Source organism: Protopterus annectens, chromosome 11.part0 (assembly GCF_019279795.1).
Source record: "Protopterus annectens isolate FY-2018-M chromosome 11.part0, PAN1.0, whole genome shotgun sequence".
Lineage (NCBI taxonomy): Eukaryota > Metazoa > Chordata > Ceratodontiformes > Protopteridae > Protopterus > Protopterus annectens.
The window spans coordinates 966,468,698-966,490,807 of record NC_056745.1 but is presented as its reverse complement, the minus strand read 5'-3'; the positions used below and the strand labels follow the sequence as shown (position 1 = coordinate 966,490,807).

The following is a 22,110-nucleotide window of genomic DNA, read 5'->3' as shown; positions in this document are numbered from 1 at the left end:
TGTGTGCCATTCAGTGGGCACAAAGACTGAGGTGAGGCTATAATTGAACATGGCACTTAAGTGGGATACCAGTTCATTCTGTAGTTTGTGTAGAATGCAGCCTGGAATGTTGTCAGGTCCCATGGATGCTGTGTTCTTGGCTTTGGAGAGTGTGTTTTTTACCTGTGCAGCTGTGATTAAAGGAACTTTGTATTTTTCCACTATAGAGATGGGCCCTTTATGGCGTGAGAGGGGATAAAGTTAGCACTAAACCTATCTGCCAGGATTGGCAATATCAGTTGGTTCTGTACATTTAGTCCCATTGTGTTGTAACTTAGAGCAGATCTGAGTGCTGCCATTGAGATTCTTGACATAGCTATTGAATGCTTTGTGTGTGTCTTTAGAATCAGTGGCAATTTTGTTTTTGTGTGCTTGTGTATAAATCAAACCTCAGAGTGTGTGTATGTCAGCTACTTGGGCAGGGACACTAAGCACTGGGTGGACAAAGAGGGTGCTAGGGGTATTGACTTGGCCATTCAGCTGAAATCTTAACTCTATAGCTGTGCCAATGGGGAGTCTTATTGGGGATCTGGAAAAAGAGGGAGAAACCATGCCCAGACTGACTGTGGTCTCTGTGTGCTCTTAAGGGAAATTGCACTTGCTGCAGAGAGCTACATCTGGAAATGCTGTGTGTGTACCTGTCATCCTCCCAATGTATGCCCCCCACTGGTGCTAGTTGTGAGGACTGAAGCTTCTTGATTACTGTTGCCAGTGGTGGGGCATCACATACATTTTATACAATAAAGGATCATTACTATTCAAAATATGCATACTGATTGGACAGTCCAATCAGCGTGCCCACTGTAAATCTAGCATATACCAATTGAAAGAAGTCTGGCTGATAAAGTAGTGTTCAGCAGCTGGCTTTCTACCGAAATATTGTTATTCTTAGATTTTATGAGGGACAAGACAAAATGCGAGAAAAATGAGAGACAGATGAAAGTTATGGTTACCACTACTATGATCAATCATATTGGCAGTAACCATACCTCTCAACTATCTAGAATTTTGCAGAATGTCACTCATTTTCTTCATGTTCTTGCCCTAGCCATTATAACATGTTTTTGTTAACTTATTAAACTACTTAGGATTTCTCTACATCCAAAATGTTAGAATTCAGAGCTTAATGCTTTAGACTACACAGGGAAAAAAATAAAAACAAAACAGAGAAACAGAAAGAGAGAGAGACAAACTGCTATGGACTTGTTTTCTTTTCTGCCCATTCACTTTCACTGTACTGATATCCTGTGCCAGTGTACAGATGTATATGCCGTATACATGTGCAGTACATCACAATCAAGCTGAGGAAGTGAAAGAATACTGGAGTGCTGTCATACAATGACGTTATTTAATAAATATACACATTTTTTTCTTAAATAATGCCATTGTATCATAGCAATAACCCACTCCTTGTTGTGTGTGTTGCAGGATTTACCCAGAGTTGGCTTAGTTTTCTGTCTCTAGCTTTGCCCTCATGATCAAGCCACACCAACTGTGGGTAAATCCTGCAATACCCATATCTAGTTATGGGTTATTGCTAAAACACAGAGAGAGAGAATAAAATATATTCTTGTATACTTTGCTGATTATAACTGCTATGAGATCTTGAACATCCATTAGAGGCACTAACATAACATAACATAACATAACATAAGAAAAAAAGTCTTCCCTCAACAGCAGTGCGGCACCGCCCCATGATGCCTTAATCTCCTTATTGGCCCATATCTAGGTCTGCATTTTCCAGGGAGAAAAAGCCAGGTTCAGCAAATCCAGAGTTTGAAGAAAAGCCCCGGGGGCAACTGATGGTTAGCTGTGGGGGAGGGTTCAGAACTATTTCTGGGAGTGCACAATGTATTCATTTACATTTTAACCCCAAACTAAGTGAATTTGGATTTTGCTATCATGACAAATACTTGTCTATGATTAGAAATGTTCCCTGCTGGTTATAAAATAAATAATAACCTAAGTACCAGTTCAGCACTTATAGACCTGGGAACACAAGTTGACTGTGACCTCAACTTCATCACCATGTGTGGTGAGGAAGGCATTTTACGTTGCTCACTTGATTTGCAAAGGCATTGCCTCAAGAGCAAAAGAGGTTATAATGCTCCTATACTCATCTCTCATCAGGCCATTTATTGAATATAATGCTCCCTCTGGTATGTACCATACCAGACACCTGTAGAGACTCGAGAGACCTCATAGATTTCTAACTAAGAAAATTCAGGGTCTCCAGCAAGTCTTATACAAGCAGACTGAAGTTGCTGTCACTGTGCTCAGTAGTGTATAGATTATTTAGAGGTGACTTATTTCTGGTTTACAGGGCTATCTGACCCAAATCTAATGGAAAAGATGTAAATCCCTAAGTCAAATGGGACTAGAGTCACCTGTTCCAGGGACCTCAATCTAGCCTTCAACATAAATAGGACCTGTTGGAGAGAAAGAAAGGCATACAGAAACATTTCCATCCATGGCAGTGAGAAAGCATCTGTCTTCCAGGCCTGTTTGCAAGGAATCCTGTAAGAAATTTCTTTAAGTATCTGTTTTGAAAGTAGGCAAATGGATCTATTTGAGGTGTTGCCCACAGTTAGATCAATTCCTGGAAGACGCTGAGTGTAGCTTCTACTCATGAGAGTCTATCCTAGTACTGTTCAGCTTGACTGCTACTAAAAGTTTGCTCGGTAGATATAATGTATGAAGCTTGGAGTGTCAGCTTGACCTGAGTTACTGAAGGGGAAAGGAGAAACCTGGACTGAAAGACAGCTAGTCCATTCTCCAAACCAACTCCTTTTGGCAAACACTAAAACTAGAATCTGACATGATAAGTGGTGATGATGCTTTACTCAGACTGATCAAAGGTATCACTGAATTATTCTCATGTGAAATCTGGCAAAGGGAATCATGAGAATATTAGAAGCTCTGAAACCCAGAATCCGGAGATATTCCCCGCCAGATTGGCTGGAAAAGATCATAGATATTTCCTTGTACTGTTTTACTTTGCCCAGTAGAAGTAAGGCTCTTCATAGGATTTAATCTAGAAGAAATCTTAGAAAAACTAGTGAGTGGGGAGAGAGGAAACATGATTTTTTTATGTTCAGCTAAAACCCAAGACTGAGCAGAAGTTTCATGATTCATGTCAGCAAATCCTGACAAATGAAAAAGTGTCCGGAAATAAAAGACAATCATCAAAAACGGAAAGCTGTAAATGTCTTGGACCCTGCTGTGAGCAATCACTGGAGCTAGGTACCTTTTACATACCAGACAAACTGAATTAACTTTGGCTTGGTTAATGGAAAATAAAAACATTTCACCAAAAATTGAACCACGACATAAGTACACACTGAAACTGATACATTTATTTACTCAGAAGAAGTCTTGCTGTAATAAAAGCATTAAATACAAGTTTAAAATGATGGTTTCAGCATCTCTTTATGTGTGTTATGAAGAAGTTTTATTGTAAAAAAAGGCATAAATACAAGTTTATTTTTATAGATATTTGTTTCAGTGTATCCTTGCATCATGGTTTGGTGAAGTACTTGGTAAATATCCCCTAGCACAGAGGTCTCGGACTGGTCTCCAATTTCCTTCTGTATCTGGTACCAGAAAAATTCTTGAATAAAACTCCTTACCCATCTGAGGTGAGGGCAGAAGTTCTACCACCTTTTAATCCATTTTCTCCAAAGCAGGAAGAAACATGGATGCCTGGTTTGCAGGACAGGAGGAATTGACTGAAAAGAGTGAAGGAATTCCCACTGCCATATATACTCTTGTTGTATAAGTCTCAGAATGCAGAGATAATATGATGCCACTGTGGAAGATGGAGTTAAAGACTGATGGAGAAATTGAATGACTGCAGGATGAGAAAGGAGAAGCAACAGAAGAGGCAACTAGTAATTCTGCCTTTTTGAACTGTTTTTGGCTCTGTGAGGCTCTCCCTTTTTTTTTGTTTGAGTTCCCTTGTTACTGCCTTTTGAACTTTTGATTGTTAGAACTTTACTGAAACTGCGTACTTTCTTCCCTACCAAAGGATCCTGAAAAGGGAAAAAAAAGTTTTTATTGAACTTTGAAAAGGAGGGTTGAAAAATCTGAGTGACCACATGAACCAATTTTCCTCTCTTACTAAAATGTTTTAAGGACCTCAGCAGCAGACAGCCTAAGTAATACATCTTTGTCCACAGGAGAACTGGAAACCTCAGCTACAGCACCTTCTGGTAGATTTTGTGACTGTAATCTTGCTAATGCTAATGCTAATCTTCTCATAAATGAACCAGCAGCCGCCGTTCTGGAAACAGCATCAGCAGAATAATAAGAGTACTTTAAAGAATCTGGTTACTTGATAAGCGGACTCAATTAAGTAATTTAAAGATATTTAACCTCAGAAAAAGGAAGGTTAATAGTTAACTTTATCTTGTTCTCAACAGAAGCTGGTAAAAATTTTAATGTATGAGCTTGACAGTGCAAAATTCCAAAAGTTAAGTTAGAAGAATAAACTATTTTCCCAAATCTGTCAAAAGCTTTCCAATCCTTGTCAGAGAGAATGGGATCAGCATTCACAACAGGACATAGATAAAGATATAACTGCAGGGTCTGACTCAGGGTTTATAGGTAAATAGTAGACTAGCTGCCCTGAAGGGCCATTTTAAGTTTAACGAATAATCCAAGGTAAGACTCAAACTCAGTACTTTTTGCCTATGAAGGAAAGACTTTAACCATTATTTCAAAGCTCCTATCATAAACATATGCTCCTTAAGCATCATTATGTTCACACAAACACCACTATCTCTGGATTAGAACCCCAGAAGAGCAGGGCATTCCCAAAACACACCTGTCATTCTTATCACTGTGTGCCTGAGGTACTTTAAATAACCTGTCAGACTTTGGAGCCTGACTGTCAGGCAAAATAACATCTTCTAAGGCATACAACACAGGAAGAACATCTGCAGGTGGAGGAAGCTCCACTTTAGCTGGGAAATATGGATTTTGTTCCTTTTCCACTGAAAAAACTTATCTCATTTTGTTAATAACGTCAGAGAACGATAATTCTTGTGGAGGGAAATCTGATGAAACACATTCCTCAGAAGAAGAATCTTCAACTTGAGAATTAATTGAAGAACCACCCCCCCTCCCCTCCCTGCTCATCTGATTCAAAATCTTTATCAGTATGTGAAGGAAATCATTTTTTCTTTTTTATTAGAAAGTAGTAAGAAACCAAGAGTTAACACATTAAAAGCAGAGAGAGTAATCCCTTTATATATCCAAGCAAATCATCCCCATCCATAGTTAAAGAAACAGGGAATAAACATATTTCAGTTTTTGCTTTTTCTTCCTGGGATACTCCTGGAAAAGATCTAACTCATGACAGTAGGACTAGTCCAAGAATCAGGCACCTTACCTCTGATAAGTGGTAAACCTTTACTTTCTCCTTCCCCTAATCCTGACAACAGTGGTTCACCCTTGCCTGTTGAATGCAACACTACAGCCACAGAGGAAATGCAAATGTCATGCTCCTCAGTGGATTCCTGAAGGGCTACTCCATAGAGACCAGAAGTAATAAGATGGATGGTCTGAGCAACCAGTTTTTGCCACAGCAGAGTCGCCTGCCAGTGGCTGAGGCAGTGACGGAGCCAGCTGGAGAACCAAATATTCCCTAACAATTGTCTGCTTCTTGGGGATGAGGGAATTAAAAACAAGGGTCTGACAATTACACCATGTTTAAGCTAGAAAGGAGATCCACAAGTGTGTAATAGAGCCTGAGTGAGTAGGCAAGCATTCTGACAGGAAATTTAAGGTTCTGAGGTAAACTTTTCTGGGACAGTCCCCAGAGGCATTAAATCCTGTTCCCCTCACACATACTCTACAGTAAAATGCAGAAAAAGTTAATAAAAATAGATCTGACATAGTTCTCTCACAAAAGCACAACATAAGTAAAAAAATAATTGAAACACCATAGGAGATCGAGTAAAAAACATTTCTAAGCTTCACAACAAAAGACATACTTTTCACAGAAAAATTATGTAGTGGAAGGTTTTCCCCAGAGGGGAACTTATCTGCTCTGCCATGAAAGGCTCATTACTTGACCATCAGTTCAACAAAGCCCGTAGTTGCAAAGCACTTCAGCAACAACAAAGCTCTGAAGCTTCTGCCAAACTGCCTCTTGTATGGCTCTGCTTCAGCCAGTGGCAGTTTGGGTAAGCTGAAGCTGCATTAAAGCTTTTAAAACTGGCCTGTGGTCATAATATAGGCAAGGATATAATCCATATAGCTAAGGACATTGCAACAGTGATCTAGATGTTGAACATCTAGGGATCAATCAGCTGTTTTACTTTCCCCTATATTCCTAGTTCTTTGTTTTATGCTCTTACTGAAGCGATAACTACAGCATGACCAGCATTGAAGTTGTATCTACCCTGACTGCCTTGTACATTCATGAGGGTCTAACTGTTGGTTAGCTGATAAACATTAATATTATATACTTACCTTGTTTCAAAGCACATTATTTTAACTTTTTTTTATAACCCCATGCTATATTATTACTTTTTGCTGCAGAAATGCTTTTAAGGCAAAACTATTTCATGGAAGATCTCTGGGCATGGCACTGTGCAGACACATACTGCCACGTATACATTTGCAAACCCAGTGCACCAGTGAAGCATGTTTCCCACTGCTGATATTGTGGGATTGGTAAAAGGATGTTAGATGTTTTCTTTTGAGTTTGCATTTTTTAAATAAGAAAGAGCATAGCAAAAAGTTGCATGCAGGGACTAATCACATTGCAGAGATGGCGTTACTTTAAAAAGTTTTTATTTAAACCTTTACAAACTAGCAGAGTATTACATGTGAACAGATCAGCTTTGTTTTTCTGATATGCTAAATCTATCTTTTGTGGTGGTAAATAGAGTTTACCATCACCAAAATTACTCTGTTTATCTAACAGAATAAAGGCATCTCATGGCAATTTTAGAAGGTGGACTGCCTTTTGTCTAAAAGATGTTTGTTTGACATCTGTTTAGTTGACCACATTTGGTTAACTAAACAGACGGTAAACAGGTGTGTGAGTCTGCACAATTCTCAGGCTTGGGGAATATGAACTTTCCCCAATATTGTGTGATCTTGGAGTTAGTATATACATAAATAGTGGGAGGGGGCTTGTCCCCTCCAAAAAGGATGTTTTTCCACTTTCTTAACTTTAAGTTTTGCATGTGCTGTGTTTGTTTCTCAGTGCATGTGTAGCAGCATGACGAAGCTGTCATTGTCAATGATTTGCATACTAAGTATGCAAAATCGATGTATGAGTGTCTCGACAAAAGTGAGTATACCCATTTTAGAAATAGTGAACATTTTCTAATATTCTCAGGATCAGTTTCTCAACTCAAATCATTCTTACCTTGTTTGAACTAAGGAGGCTCCAAACCAGTGCTTTCTTCAGATATGTGAAATAATGAGGTATGAGTAAACCTCAGTCATATTACCCTTCTACCACTACTGATACACACACACACACACACACACACACACACACACACGCACACACGCACACGCACACACACACACACACACACACACATGCACGCACACATGCATGCACACACACATACCTGTGACAATATCATAAAGATGACAATTCTTTATGTGGATTCATTGCAAATCCAGGCCTTATTTACTTCTGCATTTTCTGGGCTACAATCCCGTTGCAATGTCCAGTCACATATATATTTTTTCAAAGCAAGCAGTCAAAATAACTGATTTAAGGAAATATGAAGTGACGAAATATCTCATAAATGGAAGTGCAAGTGTACAGATATTCTAGAAAAGGAAATGGCTATATATTATGCAATATTATCTCTAGTAACAACTAACTGTTTCTCATAGCCTCAGTGCATTATTTTATTTGGAACATGGCACTATGCTTCACAGATGAGAATTGCAAGCTTAATTGCCTGGTCTTGGTTATACAGAGTCTAGCTCTATTACAAGCAAGACATCACTGTGCATTTTAGTAGTTCTGTTGTACAGGTCACACACAGTTAGACATCATTAACACTTTATTTCTATGCTTTTCTTACATATAGCATAAAACTTGCAGCTTGAACTAACTCTGAAACTTCAAAATAGCTTTAGAGGTTAAACAATAAACAGAAGAAAAGAAATGCATTGCATGTATTGCATTCCTTGTGCTTGTTTATTGTATAGTTTCAGATATTTATGAAGTTTCATTTATCATGCCTGTCTTGCACAGACAGCATCATGTTATTAGTACATTAGTGTTTATACTAATGAACATACATTAAATTATTTTATAATGATGATCAGACATGACTATAAAATAAAAGCATGAGTTGTTACTTAATGGTAAAACAGTCCTAACTTCATACTTAAGAAACATAAGACAGCCTGCTATTTGGCTGGTAAATGAATCGCACTAATATACTTTTTAACTGAATTTTTTCTTTAATTTTCTTTAATAATCCCTCCTGTCAACACACCTACAGTGGTGCAGTTTAGCCATTACTTGCTTTCTTTTGTACAGCTGTTCAGATCTGAACTAGAAATATTTATTTTTTTCTCTAAAAAGTTAATAAAAATATTTAAACGCATAAATATACTAATGCAAAGTATGTAGTGTCACAATCTTGGCATGTGAAAATGATCATGGACTTTGCAGTTCTTATTGCGTAATGCAGGAATCGGCCATGACATATTCTTTCAAATACATCATAATATGCAACTGCATTTTAATATGTTCCCAAGCCAGATATACTAGTACAATGTTAAACTAGTGATAAGCATGCATTGCAGTACTTAATCTGACACCTGACTCAGCAAAGAAGCCCCTATATGCAATGATGCAAAGTGAAATAGCTTGAAACAGTAGTGATTTAGTTATTTATTGATCAGTGATCACAAAAGACCCCAAAAAGGCATTCTCCTACAGCTCAGTGAAGTCTGCTGCAAACTGATATCCATTCAGCTACACTCTTGTCAAAAACAGTTAGAATGAAACTAAAGTGTTAATGGCTGGCTCATTCTACTGGGCATTCTCATTGCAAGCCATTTAAAGAAATCAAGATGATGACATATAAAAAAACAAAATGTTTTAGAATTAGTTGCTGTGTCCTGATGAGTAGACAGACTGATTATGAGCACTGCATATGGCTGTTCTGAAAAAATAGACACAGTGACACAGTTCATACTTTGCACTAGGTCTAAACACTCCCCTGGATTCTGCATGCCTTGCACGGCAAGCAGGATTAGTACATGAGCTCTAGCAGGCAATATGTCTGCCGTGCGATCCAGGAACAGCCTACAGGGGCATGCAAAGTACTCCTGCACTCGTCCTGCATGGACTAAACCCCTGTATGCAAATTACCCCATTTGCAGGAGAAATCCATGCAAATGAGATGAATTTGTGATCCAGGAAGCTTGAAACCGGCCGTGCAGGACTAGTGCAATCTGCAGAAATGTACTCGATTAGTAATTTTGTTTTGCCGATCTCAGCTGTTTAAGCATAGGGCAGTGGCATGCAAACGGGATCAGGGGGAAAATAATAAAACAAACCTAACTTAAGCATTCTAACTAAAATCATTATTCTGCCATGAAAGTCAATGGCAGGCAGAAGACAACATGGCCAGTCAGTAGTGGTTACTAAGGGGGGAGGCTCAGTGTGAGACATGTTACAATGCATTACCAGGCAATCCTATCCAAATGAGGGGAATGATAGTGAATCCCAGTTTTTCCCAGCATGCTAGTCAGGTCCCAACAGTGTAAGAGTAGAAATAGCTTGGTGCAAGCCTAGAATTTAGCAGACATCATGGGGGGGGGGTGTCAGGCATACTGTAAGCGGACTGGAGCCCTGTGGCTCGGGTTTGCTCCTAGTTTAGTACAGCTAAGCAAGGGGGTGTGTCTGAATCTGCCTAGCACTCTTTACATAGCTTAAGTGGGTATACATGCCGCGCACCCGGTTTTAAAGGGAAAAAAAAAAGTTAAACCAGGAAATAGCAGCACTGTGCATTGAGCACTCTATTTGTGTGGCGCGCCCCCGGGCTTAAACAGGAAGGCAATGGGAAGGGAAAACAGCAGTAGTAAGGTAATCAAGGAGAACTAGCATTTCTAGCAGGTGAAATGTATCAGAATCAGCCAACCACACAGGCAGCAGGCCAGCCCAGCCCAGGACACTACTATAAACTATGCAAAAACCTTCCCTTCTGGTTTTTCCCATACTCTACACCACCGGTGTATACAAGCGAGGAACCTTTAACAAACAAAACTACAAAATGAGAGGGGCTGCAGCAGGCAACATAGAACAACATGTGCAAGAGGCTGAGGGTGATGAGGATGTGAATGCTGCCAATCAACCCACAGTGAGGAGACAGAGAAGAGTGTACAGACCCAGGGTAACCTACCAGGGGCTGCATCAGCTGGAGATAGTGGAGTGATATAGGTTCATAGGTTCATACTAGGCTATCTGCCCAAGGGCATTTATAAGCCTAGCCCATAGTTATGTGGCTTTCGCCACCCCTTTAGTTTGAATAAAACTATGCCTATTATTTTGCTGTGCCTCTGTCAAGCAGTGACACTGAAGTAATCCCTGGGGTATATCTGCGATCTCCCATCCATTGGTCAAGATTCCTCTTGAACAAGGCCAGCGAGGTGCTCTGCCTCACATGTACCGGGATTTTGTTCCACAGCATAGGGAGTCTCTGGGTGATGAATCTGTCCCTCCAGCACGTTCTATTAATAACAGTGTCAAGGTTTAAGTCTCCCGTCCTTGTGGTTCTGAGGGATCTAGATTTTATGAGGTGAAGCATATTCATCAAATCTGGGTTTGACATGGCCTTATATGTCAGGCACAGGTCACCACTGAGCAAGTGGTATGAGACTGAATAGAGCTGGAGTTCTTTCAGTTGGGCAGCATAAGACGTATTTTTGAGACCCTTTATCCTTTTGGTGAGGAACTTTTGGGGCCTTTCCAGCTGCTGCAGGTGTCGGGTCAGATACATTCCGAATGGGGCATTGTACTCAATCATAGGTCTAATGAGTGATGAGTACAGGGGGATGATGACCTCCCTTGATCTAGATGTGAATCCCTTCATGATCAGGTGGGCAATGTAGAAGGTTTTCCTAACTACTTTAGCAACATGAGTGTCAAACGAAGGCTACTGTCAACCTGGGTCCCCAGATCCTGATGACTTCTTCTGTGCTCAGTGGATTGCCACCTATATGGTAGCTAGGGGTAACCTTGTTTTTCCCGAAGGGTATGACTATGCATTTCTTGGCATTTAACTTTAGGCCATGGCTCTGGCACCAGTTATCCATTTCTGTGAGGCCCTTCTGAAGGATATCTGTGTCAGATGTGTTTTCGACTATGGCGCCCAGTTTGCAGTCATCTGCAAACTTTGTCAGCCATAACCCTCCTGTGTTTGCTTGTACTTCAGAAAAGTAGATGCCGAACAAGAGTGGACCCAGGACTGAGCCCTGTGGGACACCACTTGTGACAGGCTTGAGTCTGACATGGCTCCAGCAACTCTGACCCTGTGGGTTATGTCACTTAGCCAGTTTGCAACCCATCTTGTGATGTATGGGTTTACATTCAAGCTGATGAGTTTTCGATGATACCTGAGTGGGGTATTGTGTGAAGGCCTTTGCCAGGTCGAGGTAGGCTGTATGGACTGCCTTTCCCTCATCAATGGCCTTGGTGACTGTCTCGAAAAAGTCAGCCAAGTTTAAAAGGCATGATCTGCCTTTGACAAAGCCAAACTGGGTTGGATCCAAAGTCTGCAAGTTCCCTATGTCTTTATTTATGAGTTCCATTATGATCCTCTCCATGGCTTTGCAGATAAGGCTTGTCAAGCTAATGGGATGGTAATTTCCAGGGTCGGTGGAGGCACCGCCCTTGTGAAGTGGGACCACAGTCACCGTCGCCACTCCTTGGGTACGTATCCTGAGGTGAGGCTAAGATTAAACAGCTGTCCTAACTGCGGGTTTAATTCCTCATTGAGTTCGTGGAGCACACAGCTGGGGACACCATCCGGTCCCATGAATGCTGTGTTTTTTGCCTTGGAGAGAGCAGTTCTCACCTGGGCGTTGGAGATGTTTGGGGGGCTACAATCCTCTGGTATAGATATCGCTCCTTTTGGGGGGGGGGTTTGCACTGAACCTGTCAGCCAGTATGTTGGCAATGTGGGTAGGTTCAGTAATCTTCACATCATTTTGAACTAATTCTGAGCATATCTGGGAGTTTCCTCCTAGGTTTCTAACATAGCTAAAGAAGGCCTTATGATTGTCTTTTGAGTCCTTGGCGATTTTTCGCTCAAAATTTGCCTTGGATGATTTTATGAGAGCTCTTAGTTTTTTACTTATAATGATCAAAGGTGTCTTTCCTTTCAAGGATTTTGCTCTATCTTGTAGTAGCTTCCTCCTTTTGTTGTAGAGCTTGTTTATGGCTGGGGTCCACCAGACTGGACGCTTGCCTTTGGTACAAAGAGTCTTAGTTTTGTTTGGGATTGCCTGATCCATGAAGTCCTGTAGGTGCTGGTAGAAGGCATTTGTAAGTGATTCAGCAGTTTGAGTAATGTTTACCACTGGCTCAGGGGCCTTAAAGGAGACCACACTAGTTTTTAGAAGTGTGAAGTCGGCTTTGAGAAGTTTTCACTGTGGTCTTTTTTATTTCAGGTGGGGGCGGGATGAGGACCTCCAGCGAAATTAGTTTATGATCTGATCTCACCAGTGAGGGGTATACTTCCGGTGTTGAACATTGTGATCCCATGTTCGTGATGATGAGATCAAGTATGTTTTCTCTTCTTGTGGGGATGGTGACTAGTTGTTCCATGGCATTTGAGTTTATGAACTCCAGGAACCTTTGGGCTAGAGTGTTTGGGCTTGAGTAGTGTTCCCAGTCTATATTAGGGTAGTTGAAATCACCTAGTATGATGGTGTTTGGAGATACATTTATCCCCTCCAATGTTTTCAGGAAGGCCATGTGAGGTTCCTGAGTTTGAGAGGGTGGCCTGTAACATGCTACAAATTGCAGAGCAGTCTTGCCTATGGTTAATTGCACCTGGATGGTCTCCGATGCATCGTGCGTTGCCACCAACCTTGAGGTGTGGGTGTCCTTTATGAATATGGACACCCCCCCCTCCTTTCTTGGTGTTGTCCAGATTTTGGGGCCAGAATGCATGATATGAGGTGAAACCTGATAGTGCTGGGGTGCTCTCAGGAGCCTTGAACCAGGTTTCTGTCACAGCACAGACATCGATGTTCTCCATACTGAGAAGGGCCTCGAGTGCGTGCATCTTGAGATTGAGACTTCTGGCATTGAGCAGCATTACCCTTAGTTTTTTTCCTTTTTTGTGTTCTAAGGTGGTAGGTTTAGAATTTGAGCCTTGCCTAAAAAAGGCACTATGGGGGTGGCAAGAGCCTTTGCCAATATCCGGAAGCCTAGGGGTGACAGATGCAAGCCGTCCCTTGCGAAGCAGCGTGGCTTGTCCAGCATGTCATCCCAGGCAGACAGACATTGGATCCCCTTTGAATGACACCAGAATTTAAGCCAATTATTAAAGCTGATCATCTTATCACTGTATTGTGGCGTCATTCTAGGTGAAGGTAGGATACTGCTCAAGGTCAGGGTCATACCTGCCTGGGCTACATAATCAGAGAGCTCCTCAATGTCTCTTTTCATGTAGTCCAAGGAGGTACGTCTCAGGTCGTTGACACCAGCATGGACAATGACTGAGTTGTACTTGTACCTGCTGTTGAGAGACCTGAGTGCTTGCGTTATGTGGCGGATTCTAGCGCCCGACAGGCAGCTTACTGTGACCTTCTCCTTACTCAGTCTGGTGAGCGGGACGTCAGTGTGTCTGACTATGTAGTCACCTATGACAAGTATGTTTGGTGTTGTATTTGGCCTTAAGGGCAGTGACTGCTTTGCACACTGATTTTGTTGTTTATGTGTTGTTTGTGTGGTGTATTGAGTTTGCAGCTGCTTGGGTGTCTGCTTTGGAGGCCTCTGCTGTTTAGGTAAATTTTTACTCAGAGCCTCCGAGTATGTCTTAGTGCGTTTATGTGTTTGATTCAGTGGTGTGGTTGATTTATGTGAGACTGGTATTGTGGTGTGTGTAGTTGCCTTCTCCTCCTGCCTGGTCTTGCCAGTCCTGAGTTGAGAGAGCTCAGCCTCCAGTCTGTCTAAATAGCTGCATCTCTCACAAGTGTTAGTGTTACGTGGGAGGAGGAGAGGGTTGTCCGTGTACATGAGGCAATTGTAACATTGTCTCAGAATTCCCAGATTCACCAACTGGGCAGGAGAGGACGCCAGCATCTGACCCTTCGACATGCTAGAAAGAGTTATGAGTTGGTATGAGACAGAAAAGTAGTGGGCTTAGCAGGGAAGTGGGCACTCCTGGGGGGTTTTACTAGTGAGAGATTTGTATAATATAGGAGTGCTTGACCTGCAAAGAGAATGCTTATAAGACAAGGGATATGCTTATAAGACAAGTGCTGAGCTTTTTGAGAAGAAAAAGCTATTTGGAACAAGTGCTGCACTTTTTAGTGAAGGTGTAAACTGTTTAGGTTCCTAACAGAGCAGTTCTAAGGGAAAAATTGAAGAACAGACTTTCTGGAGCCAGAAAGAGTTTAACCCTTTTAACCGTCAGATGCCAAATGTGGGAATCGTGATAGCTTCCAGGACAGCCAGCACACACATTTATTATAATGCCCTGGGCATCGCACATGACCTGGCAGTTGATGGAGGTGAGGCCCGTGCACTTGATGTAGGCCCTACCCTGATCACTGGATGTTGCTATGATGCATACGTGCGTGCAGTCTATAGCACCCACTACCTCAGGATATTCTGCTATTTGATGGAAGAGACACATATTGCTGGCCAACACCTCAACAGCCTAGGGTGGACATGGTCCTCCTAGAGCAAATTGTTGAGCTGTGCCGGCCACGCCTGACACACCGAACTGACTGAGGGGAACCCAGCTCAGTGGATACCAAGGTATGTGTAGGCTTAGGAATACTAGTCACAGGTACCTCCCAAAGCTCAACTGGTGATATCATGGGGATCTCTTAGGCATTAGCATCCAGAGTATTCCACCAGTTCCTGGATGCCATGTCAGCACATGCCAGTGAGCACATATATTTCCTCAACACCCGTGAGGTGTTGGCCAGCAATATGTGTCTCTTCCATCAAATAGCAGAATATCCTGAGGTAGTGGGTGCTATAGACTGCACGCACATATGCATCATAGCAACATCCAGTGATCAAGGTAGGGCCTACATCAAGCGCACGGGCCTCCCCTCCATCAACTGCCAGGTCGTGTGCGATGCCCAGGGCATTATAATAAATGTGTGTGCTGGCTGTCCTGGAAGCTATCACGATTCCCACATTTGGCATCTGACGCAGCTGTACCAGAAATTTGCCAATGGGGTCATCCCCTATGGTCACTTAGTGTGGGATGTTGGTTACACACTGGAGCCATGGCTGATGACACCCATCAAAAATGCACACACACCTGAACAAGAACGCCATAATGAGGAACGCACACAGACCAGACTTATAATAGAGCGTGTGTTTGGGATGCTCAAGTCACAGTTCCATTGTCTGGACACATCCGGTGGAGCCTTGCAGTATTCACCAGCTACATGTACTCAAATTGTTAGGGTATGTGCCATGCTACACAATATGATCCTGTGGAAACAGCTGCAGCAAGAACAACACGGGGCAGGGCCGCACAGCCTCCCACCAGTGCCAAGGCCTGCACAGGCTCAGAGCGACGCAGAGGAGGAACAACCTGAGCCTGCCCCAGTAGGCAGATGGAGGGGTGCCCAGTATGCCAAGGCTGTGGCAAAGAGACAATGCATAGCACATACATGGACACAGTAGGGACCCAGGGAATGACACCTATCTCTGACTCACACATACAGTAAAAGGGATGCCAAAAAGACACTACCTGTGCTCAACCATGTATAGGGAGTGTACTATGTGCATCCAACACAGGCAGCCCTCCAGCACCATTCTCAATCCTGGCACACCCACAAGGTAAGTCAATCAAACCTACCAATTGCCAAATGGAGTAGAATGTGTCGCTACCTGTATCTATGGAATGGACGTGAGCATGCAGGGGAATTGGGTGGCTGAATGTTATGGCACTAGATAGTAGACACCTATAGTGGCACCATGACATCTGTAACACATACAGGAGTCACCATAGTAGCCAGTACTATACAGGGTAACAAAACCCACTGCAGGATATGTGCTGGGCGACATGTGTGTCCATATGACTCACACATGCCAGTCAGGGAGGTTCACATACCCAACAACAGTCTCAGCCAGCAGGACAGGTGTAGACAAACTCAAACAGAGCCTGTGCTATGGCCTCTGAATGATGCCTATGGGTAACCTCCCCCCAAGTCTACACAGACAGACTACAGCAGGTCAGACAGTGGGATGTTAGTTCTGAAGGGTAGGAAGTCAGACACTAATATGTAGGGCAACCAAAGCTATGACCTGTAGTACACTGATATGCCTCTAGTAAGTATGCTAGTTTAGAATACAGAATGGAATGGGGTACCTCACATACCAGTACAGTCATAGCAAATGTGAGCATGTGCCAGGTGTGCCCCCCCATCCTATGTAGATATGTAGAAACAGTAAGGTGTGCCCCCCATCATGTGTAGAAATGTAGAAACAGCCAGGTGTGCCCCCCCAATCCTGTGTAGAACTGTAGTAACAGCCAGGTGTACCCCCCAATCCTGTGTAGAACTGTAGTAACAGTCAGGTGTGCCCCCCAATCCTGTGTAGAACTGTAGTAACAGTCAGGTGTGTCCCCCCACAACCCTATGTAGAAATGTAGTAACGGTCAGCTGTGCCCCCCACTCCCATGTAGACATGTAGAAAAAGTCAGGTGCCCCCCCCAATCCTGTGTAGAAATGTAGTAACAGTCAGAAGTGCCCCCCAATCCTGTGTAGACATGTAAAAACAGTCAGGTGTCCCCCCCCACAATCCTATGTAGAAATGTAGTAACAGGAGTGCCCCCCCCAACGCCTATGTAGACATGTAGAAACAGACAGGTCTGCCCCTTCCCCCAATCCAGTGTAGAAATGTAGTGACACTAAGGTGTGCTCCCCCAATCCTGTGTAGAAATGTAGTAACATGTATGAGTAGGTATAATATGAGTGGAACACAGATGGCCAGAGGTGGCCAACATAGCAGGATAGGTTGTAGCATTTGCACAATATGCAGGTCTGTGTGTGTTAGGATGGTGTGTGTTTCATAATGTGTGAGAGTGGTCAGTATGTATGCATGTTGAAGTAAGACCAGGTGGCCATTGCCCACTACTGCTGATAACAGGGGCAAGCCCTCATGACTGCAGTGCCAAAGACCATCCCCACCAGTATAACACATGCCAGCTGTAAGCCATTGTAAATGTATGGTGGCAATATGTGTCACCATCTGAAAGACTGAGATGGCATGGCTGTTGGGCTAGATATACAAGCAGTACACACGGGAAAGTACCCCAGACATACACTATATATTCTGTCACTGTGAAATGGTGACACCCTTGGATTTATACATATACGTATGCAACACAGTAACAGAACCTGTAGTAGTAGGGGATACCGGTGATGTCTGCCTGAACACCTGCAGATCACAAAGGAGGTAGGACTGATGTATTGGGAATCAGCTGATGTGCTTGCACATGCCAGCATAACTGTAATGCCCCATGCATATCTGTGTGTCAGATGCAAGAAGTGTCCATAGCACACATGCATCCAGCCACGCAAACACCACCCACAGGCACCTTTCTGGCAATACTCCTGCTGTGGGGAATGGGTACAGTAAGACTCCACCTGTATATGGCAATAGCGGAAGACTGCAGCATGCAGTGCAGGTGTCCCATGCAGGTGTGTCCCTAGCTGTAGGTAGATACCTAACAGCATCCACACCACCTGATCAAGACTGATAGAAAGTATTGTCATGAACAACTATCACATCTACCCTGTCACCCCAGAGGAATATACTGTATGGTGGTCTGGGACTGTAGGGCTGACAGAATGCAAAGGCCTGCCACATCTGGCCTGCATCAACACCTAATGCCGCACAGGTGCCTGCCAAAGTCCCATGTCTGACACGTACTGCTAATGCATGTTATGTCATGGGCACCCAAATAACAACATAACACACTCCATGTAAGCCATATGCAAGGCCATGTGGACAAACCACAGTAACATGTCAACCATGTCCCACTACATGAACTGTGGACCAACACTAACACACCCCTGTGATGTGGTGATACCCTTAAGGAAAATATCAGAGAATGTATGCATAATGTATGGAAGATGTTAGAATAACAGAGGGGGTGTGGCAGCATGGGCAGCATGGAATGTGCAGGGTCCAACACTAAGTTGTGTGCACACTATCCCTGGCTGCAAACACATAAATGGGTGGCTACACACCTGCTCGTACACCACAACAGGGTAAATGTTCTGAGCCATGGCCCCTGCAGTTGTCTAACATGTGCAAATCTGTACAGCTGTCAGGCATTGCCACAGCAAGATAAGGCCATACTGCCATGTTGATGGGCGGACAAGTATAGGATCCTCTGCCAGCACTGTACCAAGGTGCTGAACTGGATACACAAACCCAGCACCAAGTGTCTGCAGCTCCCCCTCCAGAATGGCATAACTTACCATACATACATAGGTGTCTACTACAATACCGGACACAGGTGCAGTCACCCTTGTCCCCCAAATCACTGTGAGCAAGAATGTCCACCTGACAGTACATGAGGACAGAAAACATCACTGTGTATAACAGTACATGTCTGAATATCTCTGCTAACAGTAGTACCATGCAGCTGAAGCAGCACAGACACAATCACCTACAGTACACACTATCCCCTGCACAGTTTGTCCCCATATTGCCAAATGATTGATGAATACCCTGCAAAAACAGTATGCTACCTGTAGGTGTACAACACAAAGGTCTGCACTGCAGTACAAACTACCTGAAATCGATCCACACATTCATTACATAAGGGCATACTGGGCATACTCACACACTTAGAAAAATGAAAGCAATATCAGCCAACAACATACCAAAAGGTCATACTGGATATGCTCACACACTTAAACAAATGAAGGCCATGTCTGCAAACAACAGTGGACCAGACATAGCTGGCATTTGCAGATGTTAGTGCAGACACTCCTCGGTATGCAGCACTCATGCTTTGCACACACAGACTGGATAGGAATACAGGCATATATCCAAGGACAACACACTATAATAAGCCAAAAGTAGACGTACACAGATGTGTGGAAGAGAGGGATGGTCACAAGGAGCCATCTATTATAAGGCCTGTTCCACCCAGCACACAGCCAAATGGCTACTACCACATGAGGTTCAGATGTCACTCCCTGTAGACCTTAGCCACTGGTATCTGTCAGCATGATGGACTATGTGGTGCAAGTGCTAGCTGTGCAACATGACGGTACAAGGAAGTAGTCATCTAGCAGCTGTACACATGTACCTGTGGAATATAACCCTGCATGTGCCCGCATGTAGTGTGTCAACCTCTAGATGAATGGGTTATGGCCCATGCACACACACTGCCATCCCCATACCAGTACTATGACAAGCCTGCTGAGGTCATCCACTTTGAAATACACCCTTGTGAAAAGTGTAGGCCAGTAATCTCTGTGGCGCTTCCTATAACTGCTGTAGTGTGATAAATTAATTAGACAGGAGTTCTAATCCCAGACATGGCTCTGTGTGTGTGTGTGTGTGTGTGTGTGTGTGTGTGTGTGTGTGTCTCTGTATGTGTAGAGAGCAATGCTTTTTAAGCTAGTCACACTCACTGCAATTCAAATGTCCTACTTTGTCAAGGCTGCTGATGTTGTTTACTGTGAAATACACTTTTTGGAAAACTGTGCCCAATAAACTCCATGGCACATCCTATACCTGCGTACTGCTGTAGTGTAATAAACTAGTTAGGTAGGAGTTCTAATCCCAGACATAGCAACTGTGTGTGTGTGTGTGTGCGTGTTAACATCTGTGCAGAGAGGAATGCTTTTCAGGCTAGTCACACTCACTAAAATTCAAATGCCCTACTTTGTCAATGCTGCTGATGTCATACACTGTGAAATACACCTTTTGGAAGGTTGCAGCACAGATCAACTCTGTGGTGCATCCTATACCTGCATACTGCTGTAGTGTAATAAACTTGTTAGGTAGGAGTTCTAATCCCAGACATAGCAAGTGTGTGTGTGTGTGTGTGTGTGTGTGTGTGTGTGTGTGTGTGTGTGTGTGTGTGTGTGTGTGTCACCGTCTGTTTAGAAAGCAATGCTTTTTTGGCTAGTCACACTCATGACAATTCAGTCGCCTTACTTTGGCAATCCTGGTGATGTCATTCATTGTGAAATACACCTCTGGGGAAGGAGCACTCTAGTAATCCTTGTGGTGCATTCTATAACAGCTTCTTGCTGTGGTGTGATATAGAAATCTGGTAGGGGTTCTATTCCCACACATGTCAGCTGAGGATGCTTTGTGTGTCTTTTAATGTCTGTGCAAGGAGCAATGCATTTTAGCCTAGCCACATTCACTACAATTCAAATGGCCTACTTTGGCAATCCTGCTGATGTCATTCATTGTGAAATTCAGCTTTGGGGAAGGAGTACTCCAGCAATCCCCATGGTGTGTCCTATAACAGCTTCATGCTGTAGTGTGATATAGAAATCTGGTAGGGGGTCTACTCCCACATATGTCGGCTGTGGATGTTTTGTGTGTCTTTCAATGTCTGTGTAGGGAGCAATGCATTTTAGCCTAGCCACACTCGCTACAATTCAAATGCCCTACTTTGGCAATCCTGCTGATGCCATTCATTGTGAAATACAGCTTTGGGGAAGGAGTACTCCATTTATCCCCATGGTGTGTCCTATAACAACTTCATGCTGTTGTGTGATATAGAACTCTGGTAGGGGTTCTATTCCCACACATGTCAGTTGTGGATGTTTTGTGCATGTTTCAATGTCTGTGTAGGGAGCAATTCATTTTAGCCTAGCCACACTCACTACAATTCAAATACCCTACTTTGGCAATCCCGCTGATGTCATTCATTGTGAAATACACCTTTAGGGAAGGAGTACTCAAGTAATCCCCATAGTGCGCCCTATAACTGCATTGTGCTGTAGTGTAATAAACTTGTTAGGTAGGAGTTCTAATCCCAGACATGACAGGTGTGTGTGTGTGTGTGTGTGTGTGTGTGTGTGTGTGTGTGTGTGTGTGTGTGTGTGTGTGTGTGTAACTTGTATCCTGTGTGGATGTGGTTGTGAGTGTGTAAAAACTGGGCTCAATGTGGAGCGGGTTTTGCAAATTTTTTATATGGTGGCTCTAGTATGTATCACAATGTCCACCATACCAGGATAACAGATGTGAAATAGCCAAGAGGCTGGGGTGCATATCCATACCCATACATGTGACATCAACGCCAGGCAAACAAAGTTAGCAACTGTAGTATTACCCTGTGAACACTCTCAACCCATGTCTCATATACACACACACACACACACACACACACACACACACACACACACTTGCCTTGGCAACAGCCGCTATGTTGGTAGTACTTGCATATTGCCCACTGGTTGTAACTATGGTGTGATTGCAGTAGGCTGGAGATAGTATGGCACTGTGTCCATCTGTCCAATAGGCATGTACATGCCGACAGTGCACCTTCCCCATGTTCCCCACAGGACACCTGTGGTGCCATCAAATGTGACCCATAAAGGACATACCATGCCTGAAAACATGCCCTGTATGGACAGATGCCACTGACACCAGGGAATGCCGGTATCATGCTACCAATGAAGGTGCAGGGTAAACCTGCTGTCCATTACCAGTTCCCACCACATGAGGCCAGGACTGGCACATCTGATGATAATCTGTGTACACAATATGGGCTAGACACCCCAGGTAAAATTCCACATGTCACTGTACATGCATGTGGGAGGTGTGCACATCCCAAACATCGTCCATGTCATGGACTAAGGAACACATATATGGCAAGCAATGCACAT

General features: G+C 43.3%; 1 protein-coding gene across 1 annotated transcript in view; it reads right to left on the bottom strand.

Annotated features, from left to right (window-relative positions):
• The window catches only part of SEMA3D (semaphorin 3D), a 1,474,119-nt gene that overhangs the window by 28,281 nt on the left and 1,423,728 nt on the right, over positions 1 to 22,110 (bottom strand). The window lies entirely within an intron of this gene.